Source organism: Hemibagrus wyckioides, linkage group LG21 (genome assembly GCF_019097595.1).
Source record: "Hemibagrus wyckioides isolate EC202008001 linkage group LG21, SWU_Hwy_1.0, whole genome shotgun sequence".
In the NCBI taxonomy this organism is placed as follows: Eukaryota; Metazoa; Chordata; class Actinopteri; order Siluriformes; family Bagridae; genus Hemibagrus; species Hemibagrus wyckioides.
In genome coordinates this window covers 12,276,324-12,298,165 of record NC_080730.1, presented here as the reverse complement: position 1 = coordinate 12,298,165, position 21,842 = coordinate 12,276,324, and the positions used below count along the sequence as shown (strand labels likewise).

The 21,842-nt window shown below is 38.7% G+C and overlaps 3 non-coding genes and 2 pseudogenes across 3 annotated transcripts; 1 reads left to right on the top strand and 4 right to left on the bottom strand.

Annotated features, from left to right (window-relative positions):
• Positions 1-1,204: 1,204 nt before the first annotated feature.
• Positions 1,205-1,319, bottom strand: LOC131342952 (U5 spliceosomal RNA). Its single transcript, XR_009203082.1, has one exon. It is a non-coding gene; the product is annotated as a U5 spliceosomal RNA (small nuclear RNA).
• Positions 1,320-1,590: 271 nt separating this feature from the next.
• Positions 1,591-1,751, bottom strand: LOC131342961 (U2 spliceosomal RNA; annotated as a pseudogene).
• Positions 1,752-2,108: 357 nt separating this feature from the next.
• On the bottom strand, positions 2,109-2,223 carry LOC131342953 (U5 spliceosomal RNA). Its single transcript, XR_009203083.1, has one exon. It is a non-coding gene; the product is annotated as a U5 spliceosomal RNA (small nuclear RNA).
• Positions 2,224-2,746: 523 nt separating this feature from the next.
• Positions 2,747-2,903, top strand: LOC131342962 (U2 spliceosomal RNA; annotated as a pseudogene).
• A 1,631-nt stretch (positions 2,904-4,534) lies between these two features.
• LOC131342963 (U5 spliceosomal RNA) lies at positions 4,535-4,649 on the bottom strand. The gene has a single exon (XR_009203090.1). It is a non-coding gene; the product is annotated as a U5 spliceosomal RNA (small nuclear RNA).
• Positions 4,650-21,842: the final 17,193 nt, after the last annotated feature.

The window sequence follows — 21,842 nt, the reverse complement described above, 5'->3', positions numbered from 1 at the left end:
TTAGGTGACTTATCATGGAGTATCACTTTTACCAAGTTTCTAACAAATTTTTGCACTTTGATGAAAAAAATCATATTTCATATCAAAATTCATATTTTTTATGACTTTCCTGTGTTTAATATGAATTTTGTCATTTTAAGGTAAACAATCACATTTCATATCATAGTAGACTCGAAACATGTGAAAAAAGTCCAAGAAAACTGCCCCATTCAGCCGCAAACATGCGATTGCCTGAAAAACCGCTTTCCCTTGCTCGTAGAGCGCTGAGACTTGCGGAATCGCATTTTCAGCGCCAGAGAAGCACAATGCAGAGAGCACACTGCGCCGAGGCAGGAAACGAGCCAGTTCGATGAAAAATGATGAAAGTTGACTTTGTTAAGTGACTTATCATGGAGTATCACTTTTTCCAAGTTTCTAACAAATTTTTGCACTTTGATGAAAAAATCACATTTCATATCACAATTCATATTTTATATGACTTTCCTGTGTTTAATATGAATTTTGTCATTTTAAGGTAAACAATCACATTTCATATCATAGTAGACTCGCAACATGTGAAAAAAGTCAAAGAAAACTGCCCCATTCAGCCGCAAACATGCGATTGCCTGAAAAACCGCTTTCCCTTGCTCGTAGAGCGCTGAGACTTGCGGAATCGCATTTTCAGCGCCAGAGAAGCACAATGCAGAGAGCACACTGCGCCGAGGCAGGAAACGAGCCAGTTCGATGAAAAATGATGAAAGTTGACTTTGTTAAGTGAATTTTCATGGAATATCACTTTTTCAATGTTTCATAAGAATTTTTGCTCTTTGATGAAAAAAATCATATTTCATATCAAAATTCATATTTTTTATGACTTTCCTGTGTTTAATATGAATTTTGGCATTTTAAAGTAAAGAATCACATTTCATATCATATTCGACCCCAAACATGTGAAAAAAGTCAAAGAAATCTGCTCCATTCAGCTGCACACATGTGAAACGACCCAGTTCCATGAAAAATGATGTCTATGCTCCTTCTCAAACCCAAAGCCCAAAACCAGACCAGAGAACACTTGATCTTAGCCAAAAGGCCACGAAGCAATAAACTTTTATCTCTTCTGCTTAACGGATAGCCTCAGGCCACACATGTACCAGCCTGCATAAAGTCACATAAGCAAATAAGACCCAACTCCTGGCAACAACCCATTTAACATTGAAGCATACACAGCTTTGCCGAACCAATGCTCACAAAAATACACCAAACTTATTGATGTTTCCCTCCACCGAAATCTTTAACAAAAGGCAAAAGATTCATGCATGATTTAAGAGAAACCAGAGCTATAAAGAAAAAAACCGGCGCAGCACCAGGAAACCCTTGTCGGAGAAACACAATGCTCGATGAGGGTAAGGCCGGCCCCTTGGGTTGGTTGAGTGGAGAATGGGTGGGTAAAGGTTGACGAGCAACAACTGACAGTGGTGAGCAGAAGGAGGTGACGATAGGCTAGGGAATAGAGCGGTTTGAATGCAGACTTAATTTGGTATGTAAGTAAGTAAATAAGTAAGTCAGTAAAGCAATAATTCAGTAATTGATTCTCCCTCATTTTACATCAGAAAACTTGCCACCAAGCCTGGACGTACTGTAATACCAGGCCAATACTCGGAGGGGACGTAGCAAGCCCCTTTTCCGGCTCCCGGCTCTAAAAATCTTTTTAATATAGAGGACGTATGAGATATTAAACTGATAAGAACAGATTCTTTGGTTCCAATCCAAATCCTACCCATATCCATACCTAACCATTTACCTTCTCTAGGCCAGACTAAGGATTGTCACGTGAAATCAGACCAAGGCCAAAAAGCTAGACCAGTGAACACAATAGGTCCTAGCTAAAACGCCTGAGAAGCGATCCTACACAAACCCAATTGCATCTATTCTCCTTCTCAAACCCAGTCAAAGCCCAAAACCAGACCAGAGAACACTTGATCTAAGCCAAAAGGCCAAGAAGCAAGAAACATTTATCTCCTCTACTTAAAGGACAGCCTCAGGCCACAGCTATACCAGCATGCATAAAGTCCCATAAGCAAACAAGACCCAATTCCTGGAAACTACCCATTTAACATTGTAGCATACACAGCTCCACCAGAGCAAAGCTCATAAAAATACATCAAACTTATTGATGTCCCTCTCCATGGAAATCTTCAGTAAAAATCCAAAGATTTATGCACAACTTAAGAGAAACCAGAACCATAAAGAAAAAAGGCAAACAGCGCCAGGAAACCCTTGTCGGAGAAACACAATGCTCAATGATGGTAAGGCCGGCCCCTTTTTTTTCTTTTTGTTTTTTATATCCTTTCCGTCACACTCGCCATCTCAAAGGCAGACTAAGAAGTGCAATGTCAATACAGTCACAGCCCAAAGCCAGACCAGAGAACACTTGATGTTAGCCAAAAGGCCGAGAAGCAATAAACTTTCATCTCTTCTGCTGAACGGAAAGCCTCGGGCCACAACTACACAGGCATGCATAAAGTCACGTAATGAAATAAGACCCAAGTATTGGAAACTACCCATTTAACACTGAAGCATACATAGCTTCGCCAGAGCAAAGCTCACAAAAATACATCAAACTCATTGATTTTGTGCAGGATCGCATCTCAGGCTTTTCAGCTAGGATCTATTGTGTTCACTGGTCTGGCTTTTTGGCCTTGGTCTGGGTTCATGTTACAATCCTTAGTCTGGCCTTGAGAAGGCGAATGGTTAGGTATGGATATGGTTAGGATTTGGATTGAAAAAAAAAATCGGTTCTTATCAGTTTAATATCTGATACGTTCTCTATATTAATCAGATTCTTAGCACTGGGAGCCGGAAAAGGGGCTTGTTACGTCCGATCAGCCTGGTATTGCAGTACTTCCAGGCTTGGTACACCATTTTCTGATGTAAAACGAAAGAGAAAAAATTACTGACTTACTTACTTACTTATCAAATTATGTCTGCATTCAACCCGCCCTGTTCCCTAGCCTATCTTCGCCTGTTTCTGCTCACCACTGTCAGTTGTTGCTCGTCAACCTTTCCCCATCCTTTTTCCACTCAACCAAAAACAAAGGGGCCGGCCTTACCCTCATCGAGCATTGTGTTTCTCCGACAAGGGTTTCCCGGTGTTGCTCGGCTTTTTTTCTTTATAGTTCTGGTTTCTCTTCACTCATGCATGAATTTCTTGCCTTTCCAACACATTTCCAATCAGTCCCCAAAAAAAGACAATCCTTTTCCCCATCGTTCCCTACCCCCCACCAACACCCATATACCCTTATAATAGCAATTGGAACTAAACAAACCAGACATCACACTTACACAATCTCAAAAACACACACACACACACACAACAAAAAGACAAACCCCAAATATAAATAAATAGTAAACAGACAAAAAGAGGCTGAGGGAGTACAAGCTGAAGAAAAAAATAAATCTTTTGCCTATTACTAAAGATTTCCGTGGAGAGGAACATCAATGACTAATGTATTGTTGTGAGTTTTGCTCTGGCAAAGTTGTGTATGCTTCAATGGTAAATGGGTAGTTTCCAGGAGTTGGGTCTAGATGGAATGGGGTTTGTGTAGGATCGCTTCTCAGGCTTTTTCGCTAGGATCTGTTGTGTTCACTGGTCTGTCTTATTGACCGTGGTCTGCGTTCATGTTACAATACTTGGTCTGGCCTTGAGAAGAATAAAAGTAATAAAATTCATTTTTTTTTATCACTTTCCTATGTTTCTTATGAATTTTGGCATTTTAATGTAATTAATCACATTTCATATCATAGTTGACTCCAAACATGTGAAAACAGTCAAAGAAAATTGCCCCATTCAGCTGCAAACATGCGTTTATTCTCTGAAAAACCGCTTTCCCTTGCTCGTAGAGCGCTGAGACTTGCGGAATGGCATTTTCAGCGCCAGAGAAGCACAATGCAGAGAGCACACTGCGCCGAGGCAGGAAACGAGCCAGTTCGATGAAAAATGATGAAAGTTGACTTTGTTAAGTGAATTTTCATGGAGTATCACTTTTTCCAAATTTATAACAAATTTTTGCACTTTGATGAAAAAAATCATATTTCATATCAAAATTCATATTTTTTATGACTTTCCTGTGTTTAATATGAATTTTGCCATTTTAAGGTAAACAATCACATTTCATATCATAGTAGACTCGAATCATGTGAAAAAAGTCAAAGAAAACTGCCCCATTCAGCTGCAAACATGCGATTGCCTGAAAATCCGCTTTCCCTTGCTCGTAGAGCGCTGAGACTTGCGGAATCGCATTTTCAGCGCCAGAGAAGCACAATGCAGAGAGCACACTGCGCCGAGGCAGGAAACTAGCCAGTTCGATGAAAAATGATGTCTATGCACCAGACCAGAGAACTCTCGATCTTAGCCAAAAGGCCAAGAAGTAATAAACTTTTATCTCCTCTGCTTAACGGACAGCCTCAGGCCACACCTATACCGGCATGCATAAAGTCACATAAGCAAATAAGACCCAACTCCTGGAAACAACCCATTTAACGTTGAAGCATACACAGCTTTGCCAGAGCAAAGCTCATAAAAATACATCAAATTCATTGATGTTCCTCTCCACAGAAATCTTTAACAAAAGGTGAAAGATTAATGCATGACTTAAGAGAAACCAGAGCTATAATTAAAAAAAAAAGAGGGGAGGCGAGCAGCACCAGGAAACCCTTGTCGGAGAAACACAATGCTCGATGAGGGTAAGCAAAACGGTCAATTATCATACTAGTATTTCTAGTGCTGAGAATTCCTTTATCAATAAACAGAACAGCCGAATGATGGAGTCTGTTCTGGTCCATTGCTCACGTAAGTCATGTCTGTATTTTATCTTAAATACTGCATTAGTTGAATAATAGAAAGTCATGAGGTTCAGACTGTAATGTCTTAGTACTTTAACAGTTTAGATTTTATTGAGATCTATCTTTAGGATGATTTAATTTAAGGCTTTTGTTCGTCTTGGGTATGGAATAATATTCTAAAGGGTCCTATATGTCAGGGGTTTTCAGAATCAGAGACAGTGGGCCTCCTTTTTGACACAACATACATGTGTTAGCCGACTTTTATCAACTGTGTTAACATTAAATATTAGAAGTTAGACTTTTATCTGAATAATAAGATTGTTGTGTTTTCTGACATTTTTATTGCTGTCCCGTTTAAGGGCTGTAAGGTATTTAAGTCACGTGGTGTGAAAGCGGCGCTGTGCAGACCGATAGGTGTAGGACATTAAAGTATCGCGAGAGCAGTTCTACAGCATATTCGAGCGCACACTCGCGGTATTTTAGTCAAAATCGTGTACAGTAAACGGCAACAGTGCTCTAATAAAACGATCAACATTTCATTAATTCCTCTACACTCCTGTGGAAAATTCGGGATTAAACATTCGGGGCTAGATTAAAAACATCCGGGGCTCGAGCCCCGAATGAATAGCCCTAGCGACGCCCCTGGCTGTAGGTATATAAGTCATTAAGCCTTCACAAGGCTCTAGTGTAATTACATTAAGTTTACTTGCTGCACCTGCTTAGTGTTCTCTTTAGTTTTTGTTTTGTTCAAAAGAAAGAGGATGTAATATTTACGACACTAGCGTTGCGACACCACTGGTACGTAAATGATGAGTGATGCATGTTTTAACCCTCACACACGTAGGCGTGCCGTACGTGTTGCATGCGAATCATAAACTCTATATTCTTTTCCGAACTAAAGCCTCCGTCTTGACTACACGCACCCTCCCCTCCAGAAAATAAGACATGGTGGGCGGGGTGTATTTTTATCAGAGTCGCGCAGCGCTGCCCAGTGGGTCACGCAGGTTTGTGGTTCGAGCAGCGCTGCGCAAGTAAACCACCTCATCTCTGCGCTATCCAGACTGTCCATTGGACCGCGCAGATATTTGGTCCGCTCATTCGGGTGGCGCGGTTACATCCCACTTTTGATGTGTTTGGCTTCCCATAGAATCGCATTTTCAGCGCCAGAGAAGCACAATGCAGAGAACACAATGCGCTGTGACGGGAAACAAGCCTGTTGAAAAATGATGAAAGTTGACTTTGTTAAGTGAATTTTGATGAAATATCACTGTTTCCATGTTTCTAATCAATATTTGCATTTCAGTGTAAAAAATCATATTTCATATCAAAGTTCATATTTTTTTATCACTGTTTTCATGTTCCTTATGAATTTTTGCATTTTAATGTAAACAATCACATTTCATATCATAGTAGACCCCAAACGTGAAAAAAGTCAAAGAAAACTGCATCATTCTTTATGAAATTTTGCATTTTAATGCAATATTTTATATCGTAATTCAGCCCCAAAAGGTAAAAAACGACAAACTCGTTCAGCCTTTACCATGTTTAATTTGAAATTTTGCATCATAATGTAAACATCATATTTAGTATCATAGTTCACACTAAAGATGTGAAAAAAGTCAATTAAACCTTCCCCGTTCAGTTGCTCACATGCTAACTCACAAAATCTCATGTTCAGCTTGTGAACTGCCCAGTGCAGCACTGTAAAAGATTTAGGTTTAGAAAAGTACGTAAATGAAAAAAGCGATTTGTTAAATTTACTTAATTGAATTATGCAAACTTGCCTTAATTCAATTAAGTAATCTTAACTATATCGTATTAAGTGTCATTTAAGTCACATTTACTAATATATTAAAAGTATTACTCACTTCTACTCAGTCACATTTACTTAAGAATTAGAGTTTTAAGAATTAACAATTAGGTTTTATTAACTTAACTGAATCTGTGATTTAAGGAATGTTACCAGTAAAGTTTACTTAAATTACAGCATACAACAATAATTATTATAATTTCTTAATAATAACAGATTAATTTATTTATAATAGTAATATCCCTATTCAGTATTATATACAGTTTCAAATACAGTGCAATTAGTAAAATCACAACTTTCCATTCAGATCACTTCAAAACATTTATTTTTCAAAATGCTGATTACAGCAGACATAGGTGAAGCAATTGAGTAAATCTGAACTAACACACAAGATAACTATAATTTCTAGTTACTGGATGACTGCCACTGTGTGCTAAACATCTACATGAAAAGAAGTCCTGCATCAAAATGGCATCTCAGAAATACCTGACATCTCAGAAATAAAGTCAACAGAACTGTAGAATGGAAAACCTCAGCTGCCTAAACATCTGTACTGTACAACATTTTACAAACCTCATTTGAATGCTTGTAAGCAGATCGTGCTGATTGATACACAATAATAACATTAATACAAGGATACAGTGATCCAATAACATATGTCAAACAAGGAAAATAATGAAAAATACAAATTATTACTGAAATGTATTAAGGCTTTTAAACAAATATGAATACTGAATAAACAACTGAATCCATTCAAAAAGTGGAACTGACCAAACGTTTTTTTTGCTATGACATCGTGTTGTGAATCATGTCATCTCGGTAGTGACCATGTGAACTGCAGGTCAGTTAATTTCAACCTAATAATCTGAGATGTGTTGATTCAGGTAAATAACTGGTTGTACAAGGATCAATGAAGAGCAGTTAGGAGAGTCTTCATTGTTGACTGTCAGAATGCCAAGAGGAATGTGCTCCAAGTTGTTTTTGTCCGAGTCCTGAAAAGATATGAATATAAAAAATGGAAGTAAATATATCTAATGTTTGGACACATCTTCTAATTCCATGGTCTTTCCTGATGTTTATTTCTTTCTACATTGTAAAACAATGCTGAAGGTGCCCGAAATACACAATAATCTCGATTGAACACTTGATATTGAGATATGTCTGCTACTTATGCTCTGTAAAGCCTTCATAATGGCTCTAATCTGAGGTGCTGTTAATTGGTGATTTCTGAGGCTGGTAACTCTAAATGAACTTCCCCCCTGCAGCAGAGGCAAGTTTTAGTCTTGCTTTACTGGGATGGTCTTCATGTGAGCCAGTTTCATCATGGTGCTTGATGGGTTATGCAAATGCACTTGTCAATACCGTTCTTGCAAGAACTATTCCAGAACACCTGACCTTCGTGTCTTAAAATAACAACTGACTGTTTTTTGTTGTCATTACATATGGATTACTTAAGTCCATGTGTGTTATTTCATAGTTTTGAAATCTCCAGTATTGTTCTAGAATGTAGAAAATAAATCCCTAAACAATAAACATTGAATTAAAAGGTGTGTCCAAACTTTTGACTGGTAGTGTAGACAGAGCTGTACATAACGTTTTCTGTAGCACAGGTCACACAAAACATAAAATTCATTAACCTTATAAAAAAATTTAAAATATTAATCATCATTTTTTCAGCTATACTTACAAAGCACACCTTGAAAAATTCTGAGGGGTTGTCCCCAAGAAGGACAGGGATACCATGAAAAACCACAGTTTGTCGAATTGTAACTTTCGTTTTCTAAAAAAAAAACAGAGGCATACATGAGATTCCATGTTATTCAGAGTGTGCAAAGAATGCCTTAATGTTTGTAATTTGCTTCAGTGTAGTTTCTTGAAGGAACCATATTTCATTTTAGTATTTTTTATCCGTAAATTAAAATATGACATTAAATCTTATTTTCATGAATAGGTTTTTCTTTAACATTTATAAAGGCATGAAGAATAGTACAACAATTTAAAGGGATAATTCATAGTTCATTATTCTCTCATGCCATGCCCAATTATATGACTTTCTTCAGATTTTTTATTAAAAAATAATTCAGGTGAGTTTATATATAAAATGGGCTGATCATGACACCAATTCATGACCCAAGTGGATAAATCATAGTCTTCTAAAGAAAAAATGTGAAGGTGTGTGCAAGAAACACTAATATTTGGAAAGTTTAAACTGTAAATCAATGCTTCCAGTCTGTCACATGAGTGATCATGCATGCAATGGATGTTGTGACCCCATGATGTAAGTGCATTGTGGAGTTAGAGTTAGGTGAGTGGGTTAGTATGAGAAGTAATGTTTGAAGCATGGAAGATCGTCAATTCTTGCACAAGTTTCACATTTTCTTATGTCACAATGTGCCCTTGGTGATCGTCCTAATAACATTAATAACCTAATAACACTGGAACCATTGATTTGGATTTAAAAATAAAATTCCAAATATTAGTTTTTTTTTTTTCCACACACCTATTGCTTCACTTGAGACAATGGCTGATTAACATGGGTAAAATAAATTGCAGTTTATGTTTTTTAATGCGTCAAATGACTGTCAGCCATTCAATGGCATTATATGAATTTGTAGAAATTATTTTCTTTAAAATCTTTGTATGTGTTTATCTGAAGACATATACATCTGGGATGACATGAGTCTTAAGTGTACTGTTTAAGACACAGTAGCAGTAAGAAATTAAGCTACATTCACACATGAACAAACATACCTGATCTGATGTTTGACTGGTGTTTCTTCTTGACTCAACTTGCTATTTTGATAAGGTCTGACCCAAGGTTCCAGTTTTAGGCTGGAAAATCATCATTAGATGGGGTGTGTGTCTGGCAAGTTCACCAAAAAATTGACACTGAAGGTTCTTGCAGGCAATCCTAGTAAATACTGAAAAACCCAAAATACAAAAAAATCTACAAAACACAAAATTATTTAACCAATGAAACAAATGCAAATAACCAATCACAATAAGATGTCTTACCTCACGCTCAGTAAAAAGTGCTGGCCAGCGTTCCAACATTGTTTTGATCAATGGCTCCATTTCCACTATTTTTCTTTGTAAGGGAAATGTTTGGTCCATCACTTGGGCAAGTAAGGTCTTGTTTGGCAATCTTTTTTGCATTTCTTCAACAAGCAGTTCCTTACCTTTTTCAAGAGATATTTTATCCTTTCCATAAGGGAAATCAGGAAGGTAATTTCTTTTTTTTCTTTTCGTGGTTTTTTAATGTTCTGTTTTGGAGGCTGTCCTTCAGGAGAGTACTTGCCCCTTTTTCCTCCATTAACTGTGACATCAAGGCATCCATGGAGTTTTGACCGGTAACTGCCCACCTTAAAATTGGGACTCCACACCCTGTTGAGGATCCTTGCTCTCGAGGACATGGATGCTTGCTGATAAGAGCTGTGGCAACTTCAGCAAAATCTTCATTAGTAGGATATGAGTACATGCACTTTGCCAACTTTTCCAGTATCTCATGTTTTATGTCTCTAGAAACAGTGAGACAAGTTCCATCCTTCATATGAAGTAGGCCTTCTTGTCGCAGTCTGTAGTGGATGTCAACAGTAAAGTCAGGAATCTCAAAAGACCTGAGAGAGAGGTCTCTACATACCCAATGTTCAGTACATGGTTGCGGTCTTAATTAAATTATGCGTAATTCATTTTTAAAAAATGTTTGTTTTAAACATATTTAACATCCTTTAAAACAAATAACATATTCTTATCACTCATTCATATTTCATATCGATTTTTATTAATTTAGCTTTTGTGTTTGGATTATCTTATGAAGGTTCTTAAAGGTCAGGAACTTCTAAGTACAAGCTAAAATGATTGACAGTAGAATGGAAACTGACCCAATAGCCTAAAAGTTTTCTGAACAAAATGGCACTCAAACAAATCATATTACAGTAACTAAATTGAGTAAATAAGACTAAATAGTAAGGATTATAACATCTACATCAGTAAGGTAAACAAAAAACTTCAAATTAACGTTTTGAACCATTGAAGTCCATTGGTACCATTGAAGTCCACTATATGCTAAAAAATCCTGAAATGTTTTCCTCAAAAAAACATAATTTCTTTACGATTAAAGAAAGAAAGACATGAACATCTTGGATGACAAAGTGGTAAGTAAATTATTTGTAAATTTTTGTTCTGAGTGAACTTCTCTTTAAATAAACATTCCTGCACCAGCATTCTCTATTATCATTTAAATGCAATCAGGAACCAATTAATATTCATTTAGGTATACTGGTCTCAAACTAAATAAACTAATTTGGGTTATCACTCCTTAATTCAAGACACATAACACATAAATTCGAATTTAAACATGTTTCAAATATACCAACTAATGCATGAAATCAGCATTTTTGAAATCACTAAAAGCAAAGTGGAGGTCAATGTTCAATAACAGGAACACTAAATATAAAAAAAATTAAAAATAAATAAAAATCACTTTTTAGCATTATAATGACATACATCAAGTCAAATTTAGGCATGTTAGGTGCACCGCAAATGCATCTGAATACTGTATGCGCTAGCTATGTGCCATTTATACGGTTTTAATTAACGTTAATAACTCTTAAACTCTTAAATAATTTTTTCTATCCGAGATCATGCCAAACTTGTTCAACCAATGTAAACGGTTGAAGCTAAAATAAACATTCTGGTATTAACTGTAGCTATATGTAACCAAATAAAATTGGGACTTTGACATTCAAATAACAATTATGTTTACAGAGAATGGTCACATTAGTCAAGTTCTAATTTTCATCCTTAAGTTGACACATGACTGACACTTATTCATTTTACATACATTTTGATCTAAGGATTTTTATATGACTGATGTTCAGAGAAGAAATATAAGTGAATTGTGTAGAGAATATGAAGTGCATAGTAATAAAGTGAACAACACCCCCTCTTCTCTTTTTTCAGTGTTGGAAACAATCCTATTAGATGAAAAATAAATTTGTTAAGAGATTTATGAATGAACTTCATCTCTAATATCTTTGTTGTGAAATTTTGCATTTTAATGTAAACAATCATATTTCATTTCATGGTTCACCCCAAAGATGTGCAAAAGGTCATTGAAAACATCCCCGTTCAGCACATATGCTTTGTCAGAAAAAATCCTTTCCTCTTCTCGTTGTGCCTTGAAACTTGTGGAATCGCATTTTCAGCACCTGAAATTGTATTGTGTATTTTACGGGAAAATACCGGCAGCTGTGGTTGCAGGAAGTTCAAGGTTAATTGTACAGTGACCCTGTTCACCACTTTACGAAATGCTTTATTAGCAACCGTAAATTTCACAGTAGAGCACTGTTGTTTGTTTACAACAAGATACTGTAAAAAACAAAAACAAAAAACAGACAGAATGTAAAACCTGTTCACGGTAAACTACTTTGAAATAACAAATATACTGTAAACCAGATAAAAACACAATAGAACCATATATTACATTATGGTATGTTGTTTTAAAGTTCAAATTTATGGTAAATTACCAGAAGCTGGTTGCCAGCATTTCACTGTACAAACACATAATGCATTACATTTGGTTAGCATAGCTTTTACTGTCAACAACTGCTTATGATAAATTACTAAGTGAATAAGTAAATAAATTAATTTACAATGAAACCAAGGCACAAAAATATTAGTCAGATGTTGTAAATTAACCGAAGACCAGTGGAAGAGCGATCACGGAGACTTGGAAGTATGTTGCAGGAATCTTTTATTGAAGATTAGAACACACTCAGAAGTGCTGTGGTCATCAAGATCTCCACAGACAGACAAGAAACCTCTGGTATTTATACAGACTTTGGTGGCTGTCCTTCAGGTGGTGTTAAAGCAGCCCCCCCATTTCCCCTACCCCCTATTAGAGACTATGTTTACCCACTAAGATTTGCGACCCATTTGGTTGCGAGAAAGAATGTTTACGACCTTTCCCGAACAGGTTAGTGAGCCTTACTCTGCGAGAACACAAGAAAATTTGTTTCCCACAATTCCCCCTTTGAGAGTTCCCTTATAAACTCTCATAACTGTAATAAATTTTCAGGGGTAGTATGTTTTAACTTTAACAGTTGACGCATTTCTATAATGTGGTTTAGCTGTCAGTCGTATGCAACATATGAATACTTGACAGCATACATAGCCTAAAAGTAAAATTAATAGAAGGTAACTGACAAAAACAGTGGTTTCTTTAATCCATGACCATGATTGACCAAAAAGAACCTCCAAACCATGAGGAATTTTCCATTATCATATTATGAAGGTTCATAGATATGATGTAGTCCAAGCACACTTTAAACTCTATGTGGCAGATTTTTCAACTTTCGGTGTGCTAAAGTGTCAGATGTCTTCAGTGGCTGCAGATTCCCTCTGATAAGGTCTCTGATAAGACGCCCTGTTATTATTTCATGAGGGCTAAGCCCAACAGACCAGTTGGGGGATGCTCTGATGCTGCAGAGTACTGCAGGAAGAGCTTCAACCCAGGGTATTCCTTCTTGATGCATTTTACTCAGTCTGGTCTTTATTGTCCTATTAGCTCTTTCAACTTGGCCTGAGGCTTGTGGTCTATATGGACAATGCAAATTCCACTTAACCTTGAGCATCCTTGCCACCTCTTTAACTACTTCACCTGTGAAGTGTGTACCTTGATCAGAGTCAATAGTGTCAGGCAGACCCCATCTGGGGATAAAGTCAATGACAAGGCATTTAGCTGTATTTGTGGCAGTGGCTCGACCGGTGGGATAGGCTTCTACCCATCTGGAGAATTTGTCTACCACTATCAAGACCTCAGTTTTTCCTCTGCATCGTGGTAATGATATGTAGTCAACCTGCAGTTGCTGAAAAGGCCCTGGTGGGGCTGGAGTGTGTGCTGCTGGTGTGACTGTTGCTGGGACATCATTATTCTGCTGACATGCAACACATCTTTTTGCTGTCTCTGTCGCTACTGCTCTGATAGCTGGGTTCCACCACTGATTAGAAAATCGGTGAACCATTGCTGTTGGATTAATGTTTCCTAAGTTGTGTAGCTGTTGGGCCAGATAGGGTAACAAAGACTCAGGTGCGACATATCTTCCCCCTTTGACCCAACAGCTTGATGAATCAACTTTAGCCCCCTTGTCTAGCCATGTCCAAGCTTCATAAAGTGGAACATCTACATTCTACAGATCACTGAATGAATCTGGGGGCACAACAACACTTTGAGCTTTCTTGCCAGCACACCTAAACAGGCTTGTTTTGCAGCTGTGTCTGCAAGAGCATTGCCCTTTGCTTCTTCAGAGTTAAGGGTAGCATGTGCTTTCACTTTTAATACAGCTAGATGTTTAGGAAGTGTCATAGCAAACAGTAGGTCTTTGACTAAGTCAGCATGCTTTATAGGTGTCCCAGAAGATGTGAGGAACTGACGACTTAGCCATATAATTCCAAAATCATGAACCACTCCAAAAGCAAATCTAGAGTCAGTATAAACATTTGCTGTTGAGCCTGATGCTAACATACATGCTCTGGTCAATGCTATCAATTCTGCAGCTTGTGCAGAAAAGTGATCTGGCAACCGGCCTGAAGCTACTACTTCAGTCAAGGTGGCAACAGCATATACTGCCTGTCTGTTTCCTTTAATGACTTGTGCAGAACCATCAACAAACAATTCAAAATCTGCATTCTTTAAGGGTGTCTCTGCAATTATACTCGGAGATGAGTGTGTAAGCATAACACAATCATGAGTCACCTCATTCTCATTCTCTTCAGAAACATCAGTCCTTGCGAACATCATACAAGAGGATGGATTAGTGACTGGGGCACGTTGCAAAATTATATTATGTGAGAAGGTGAAAGATGTGATTTTAGCTTGACTCGTTAAGGCAGATACTGCATGTGGGCATCTTACAGTTAAAGCCTGTCCCAACACAATACCTGAACAGGCTAGTAAGGCTAGGTGAACTGCCTGTACTGTTCTAAGACATGGACCCATACCCTGTGCAACTATATCCAGCTTTTATCATTATCGTACATAACCAGGGAAAGGTAAACAATTAGTTTTTTCCTGCTCTGCCTGCCCCTGCTGTGCTCTCAGAAGTACCTGAGCAAGTTGTCCTAGACGTTCAGTGGAAAGTGTGGGGACAACACTAGGGTTATAAGCAGGCTGACTAGGCATGTGATTATGCTGCCGATTTCTCCTAATGAATTTATGCCCCTTTTTCCTACACATAAGACAGAAAACATTACAAAGACTTACAATATACACTTAACTATTTACATGGCCCAGTATGATTGGCTTCAAATTTTTATGGTTTTTAACTGATCATTGTGGGACCATCTCTTAACAGGTTGTTGGTATTTAGTTTTATGGCAGAGCTTATAAACTGAATCTCTGCATGGTCGCACCCAGTTAGCAGCCCATGGGCCCTCAGGTTGGTAGTTCTTTACCATTAACTCATCTCTAGTTTCAAATTTGTGATGGTGCACTTTCTGAACAAAAGACATCTTGTTTTTCTGACTATTCCAAATTTGCTGAGTGGCTTGGCGATAAATAGCAGGCAAAGAGTTACACAGATTTTTGAGCTCCTCACTCAATCTGTTTACAGTGACCTGTAACTGATCAATTTTTGGGCCTGTTCTCTTTTCTTTCTTAAGAGAAAATCTGCAATTTCTGGAAATATGTCCTTCCTTGCCACACGAATAACACACTAGGAGGTTATCAGGGTTACAAGGGGGTGGTCTTTCCTTTTTATCTCCAGTATCTTGGTCCTCCTTTCTACAGAAAACCTTGCGGTCTCTATTCCTATGGAGCTTTTTAACACCTTCTGCCATTGGTGCTAAGGGCAAAGGTTTCTCCCTTCCTTCACCAGTGCACACAGCTGCAGTACAGCGAATTGGTGCCATGGGTAAATCAACTGTTCCATCAGAGTACTGACCAAGGACTGGCTGAGAATTTCTTTTTAAATTTTCATTGCTTTCTTTACACAAATCTCTCATTTCTGGAACCTGGTTACACAATGTGCCATTTTTATCAGAAATTGACAAGCAATCTTTGATTCTTCCAATTCCTTGGACAGTGTTTCCACAGATGACTTTAGCATGCTGTTGTTAATTCTAAGAAATGCAATCTCATTCTTCATGTTGGCCTTTTCATCTTTCCAGATTGTTTCACTAGACTGGAAATTTCTTTTACAAATTAGCCCATCACCCAGTCTAGATTGAAGTTGCTCATTTTCAGCCTTTAACACATCTAGAGTCTTCTTAGTTACTTTGTATGCACCCAGAACTGCTTGAAGCGCATTGGCAATTTTTCCTTTTTTATTCTTAGGCATATTGGGGTCATTTTCAAATTTGGCAAGAGCCCATTCATAAGGCTGATCAACTATGTTCTCGATTCCATCGAACATTCCCTGAGAGCCATGCTTAGCGATGTATTTAACAATCAGCTCTTCCATTTTCACAATCTTACTGAATTAATGAATTTAGTATGAACAACTTTAGTGACTACACGTTATCTAGTTACTTTAAGATACCCGTTAGTCTATTTATTCACATCTCCAGTACTTCGGACTCAAAATGAATAAACCACCACAATACGTCGGCTTTTGAACTTGAAAGTCTCACTGTTTCAGACACAGCCACACTCCGTCGGGCCTCAAGTCCAACTACAATAACACTCACAGCTCACAAACAACACTCACAAACAGTTTAAAAGTAACACCGTCACAGTATGTTGGGTTTTTGTGTTATATTTTAAAACAGTCAACTTAGCCACAGTACTTCGGGCTTAAACTTAAGTTTAAAACACTGTCACAGTTCGTTGGACAAAACCACACTACTTCGGGTTTTAAACTTCACAGAGCCGCGGTGCGTCGGGCTCACTACAGTTTCAGTTACTTTAGAAACTATCTAGTTATATTTCTGCTGTTTTATTACTTTTCCCTAATAAAACAACAACAACAAGAACAAACAAAATAAAATAAAATAAACCAACTTCTTCCCTAATAAAGAGAGGCTAAACAATTTGTTAACACCCAACGGTAATTAACCTTCCCTGTAACAAAGTATGTACAGAGGCTTCCCTGATTTACAGAGGATGAACAATTTGTTAACACACGACGGTAGTTAACCTTCCCTGTAACAGAATATGTACAGAGGCTTCCCTGGTTTACAGAGGATAAACAATTTGTTAACACCCAACGGTAATTAACATTAACTGTAACAAAGTATGTACAGAGGCTTCCCTGATTTACAGAGGATAAACAATTTGTTAACACACGACGGTAGTTAACCTTCCCTGTAACAGAATATGTACAGAGGCTTCCCTGATTTACAGAGGATAACCAATTGTTAAAACACCCCACAGCTGTGTTTAACACTTCCCTGACTTTATCAGAGGATAACTCGTTTACTCAAATCCTAGTCTTTAGGTTTGTTTAATAGAGTGACACTCACCAAATCTGAGAGTTGAGTTGCAGAAGTTCAGTGTGGACTTGTTTCAGGTGATCAGTCTGGAACAAACAGCGTCACTGGTGTAGGCTCAGCTCTGGATCAGTTAGCTCTTTCAGGTTCCTTGCACCAACTGATGTGAATTCTGGCATCTGATTCTTCTGTCAACTTCTATCCGGGTCACGGCACCAACTGTTGTAAATTAACCGAAGACCAGTAGAAGAGCGATCACGGAGACTTGGAAGTATGTTGCAGGAATCTTTTATTGAAGATTAGAACACTCTCAGAAGTGCTGTGGTCATCAAGATCTCCACAGACAGACAAGAAACCTCTGGTATTTATACAGACTTTGGTGGCTGTCCTTCAGGTGGTGTTAAAGCAGCCCCCCCATTTCCCCTACCCCCTATTAGAGACTATGTTTACCCACTAAGATTTGCGACCCATTTGGTTGCGAGAAAGAATGTTTACGACCTTTCCCGAACAGGTTAGTGAGCCTTACTCTGCGAGAACACAAGAAAATTTGTTTCCCACACAGACTTCAGGAAACTATTTTTTCATGTACATATTCTGTGTTAACGATGGCCTGGTTCAGCCACCCAATCACAGCTCACCCTGCACATCTTTCTCAGCAAATCACATTGGCCCATTTCATCTTTCTCTATCTTTCCTCCCCAATCTCTGTGCGAAAAACAGATGGCTGCACCCATAGTGAGCCAATCGAATCTGTCGTGTTTCCATCTTTCTCCGCCAATTGCATTCGTTCACGACGATGGGCCCACCCAAGGAAAGATATGGGATTGGCCAATCAAATGGTGTGCACCAAGAGCAGTGTCATTTAAGTTAAGTGTGTTCGCTTATCTATGCTGTTTGCAGCATGTGTTTTCTTATATGGCATATTTGCCTGTGTATTTTAATAACTTTTGGACTATTATAATTGTGTGTTTTGATTAACCTTTATTTTAGTAGGTTCTGGAATGTTATACCAGGACAGGAAAGAGCTGTTTTTGTATAAAGCCATGCCTCGATGTTTATCATGTGTTGATTTGCATTATAAATACATTATAGTGTACTATTATTATAATGTGCATTATTATGTACAATTTACAATTTAAGAGGGCTGGAAATTGTATGAAATTGCATGTTGTTATTTAATTATTGCATATTATGGTTTAATTATTATTATTCAATTCCACATGTTGAATTTACATTTCACACTGCCTAAGCTGGTAAAAATGGAAACTGTGAATGAAACCTAGGGCATTTTAAAAGAATAACTGTAGAATTTGTTTATTTTCAACAGATTTTCTACTACTGAAGCCTCAAAAATCTCATAAGGCCATGGCAGTTTTCCATCACAGGTGTGTGGCCCTCTGCAGCTGGCAACAGACCTGCTCCTCACCAGAAGGTATGTATAGAAAAGACATAAAGCCATGCTGTAGAACATAAGTGTTCTGTTGCTTTAAATTCTCGGTTCCTAGGCTCGCCTCTACGCATGGTCAATAGTGTTATTGTGGAGAAGTTTCATGTATGAGAACTAACTCCTGCATCTCAAGTAAAGATACACTTGTTAAACTGTTCCCTTGTCTTACGGCTCGTCATCCAACATGGTGTCAGAAGTGGGATATACAGAAAAGTGACGATGGCGAAAGAGAAGGAAACTCTTCTATTGTACATCCACACAGTAAGCAGTCAGAGATCGTCGCATGATAAATAATGGCTGAAGGGTTTCTGCAGACCCGATCCGCTTGTCTTTGATGGCAATATCGCCAAAAATTGGTATGTTTTTGAACAGGAATTTGATATATTTAATGCCACGGCAGACTCAGAGAAAGAGCCTCACACTTCATACTGCATAACCTGGCCGGCTCTGAAGACACTGAACATGAACAAACGTTCGTTTATGCACCCGCAGTGTATACAGGTCAGGGTGAGGGCCGACGAATAATTACACAGGCTGAATCATGCGAAGACCCGGAGTGTTTAAAACGCAAGTTTACACACAAATTTAATTCAAGAAACCAAAAGCCAGGTGAGACAATTGAGGCATATGTGAGTGACTTATGAAACAAGGCACAGAGTTGCATGTTTGGAGACTTACAAGAAGAACTGATAAGGGATCGACTTGTGTGTGGGACTTATTAATGGAATGAGGAAACTCCTGTTGTGTGACAATGAGTTGACATTAGCAAAGGCTATTGAAATATGTCAGATACACGAACTAACAGTTCAGCACACTAAAACACTAGCTGGACCAAAACACAACTTGGCAAATAGTGTTCAACAAATGGTAAAAAGGAAGCCATTTAGTACTCCCAAACCCAGGCTAGTCAAGTTTGCCCAACAGCAAATTCATAATTGTAGCAATTGTGGAAGCAACCATGAAGCCAAAAGGGAGAGATGTCCTGCATATGGCCAGCAATGTCACAGGTGCAACAAACAGAACCACTTCCAAACATGCTGCAAATCAACTAAGGTTCATCGCACAAGAAATCTAAAAAAGTCTGTTAATTGTGACCAAATTTGACTCAAAACAGCCAAAGAAAACTGCAACATCTTGCACAGTTCAAATCAATGGGAAAACAACTGAACTGAAGGTTGACACAGGAGCCTCATGCAACATCATGTCCTTGCAGACATTTGTACAAGTAAAGAAAGACAAGAATCTTCATGGGCCAAGCCATGTAAAGCCTGATGCTTATGGTGGAGAGGAGATTCAAACGGCTGGATCCACTGTGTTACCGTGCCATCTTAATGGTCAGATCTACACTCTACAGTTCTATGTGGTCCAAAGGGATGTACAGCCATTGCTTGGGCTCTCTGACTGTCTTCGGTGGCCCTCATTTCTCAATAAAGCAGTACACCAGGTCAGTCTAAAAGAAACATTAAGTTTTGCTCAGCAGATCAGCACAGAGTATGCAGATCTTTTCCAAGAGGAAATAGGGAGACTTCCCGTGACATACTGCATGAAACTTTACAAAGCACCTCAACCTGTCATTCATCCAGCACTTAGAATTCCTGTGGCAATGCAACACAAGGTGAAAGCAGAGCTAGAAAGGATGGTCGCTATAGGTGTTCTCACTCCTGTATCTGAACCGACCGACTGGGTATCATCCATGGTGGCCACTCACAAGAAAACTCAAATGAAATAAGACTGTGTATTGATCCCAGAGACCTGATTAAGTTCCTAAAACGTCCACATCACCCCATGCGCACAGTCGAAGAGGTGGCAGTGCAAATGCCAAATTCCACAGTATTCTCGGTGCTAGATGCCAAGAGCTCCTTTTGGCAGATCTCACTGGACCACAAGTCTTCTCTACTGACAATGTTCAGTATGCCATTTGGAAGATTCAGATTCCTTCGGATGCCCTTCGGCATTTACTCAGCCAGATCTTGAACAGATCTATTCTGGCCACCTGGGTGCAGTCATAGTGGATGACATCATTGTGGGTGGAAACGGCAAAGAGGAACATGATGCAAATCTAAGAAGAGTTGGTGCCCACAAAGTGAACTTGAGACTGAATCCTCAAAAATGTAAATTCTGTCTAAGTGAGGTGAGCTATGTGGGTCACATTTTCACAAGTAAGGGACTATGACCAGACCCAGGAAAAAACAAAAGCAATCACAGAAATATAGCCACCAGAAAATGTTACTGCACTGCAACGCTTCCTGTATGATTAATTACTTAGGAAAATTCATACCGAACCTCAGTGAGCTGTCCGCACCCCTGCATGAGTTGACCTGCAAAAACACAGAATGGTGCTGGTTTAATCAACATCAGGATGCTTTTGACGATCTAAAGCAGAAGATTTCCAGTCCACCTACCCTGAAATACTAGGATGTCCAAAAACCTATCACACTCACCTGCAATGCTTCCCAGTTCGGCCTTGGAGCTGCATGTCTTCAGGAAGGTGCTCCAGTCGCATACGCCTTAGGACACTGACTCAGAAAGAAGTGCATTATGCACATATCGAAAAAGAACTTCTTGCAGTGGTATTTGAATGCACCAAATTCAACTATTACATATATGGCAAACAAATTCACATCGAAACAGACCACCAGCCACTAGTAGCTATCCTCAACAAGCCCATCTACACAGCTCCAGCAAGACTGCAACGCATGATGCTAAGATTACAGAAATACAACTTCACAATCACATACAAGAAAGGGAAACAGATGTACCTTGCCGACACACTGTCACATTCCCCTAGAGCCTGTCCAAACGAACTCTATGATCCAGCTGACTTTGAAGTCATGTCAGTCCAGCACATCTCATCTTCCAGACTGAAAGAGCTGCAAACTCATACTGCACAGGACCCGGTTCTTCAACGCCTTTGCAGTATTCTCAACTCAGGATGGCCATCTGGCCAGTCGAAGCTACCTGTAGAAATTCGTGAGTATTTTCTCTTTAGGGACAATGAAGACACAATCATTCAAGGACAGAGAATAGCTGTTCCTGAATCCCTACACAGCAAATATATCACAATCATTCACAGAGGCCATCCAGGCCTTGAGGCAACCAAGCACCGAGCAAGAGACATTGTGTTCTGGCCTTCTCTTACCAAAGACATTGAAAATAAGGTACTGTCATGCTCTATCTGTAACAGTCTGAAGTCCCACCAACAAAAAGAGCCTCTTCACTTACACCACATCCCAGATCTCTCATGGTCAACAGTGGCCACAGACATCTTCAAGTGGAATGGTTAACACTACCTCATGCTAGTTGACTCATATTCGGGATGGTTCAAAATTGATTTAC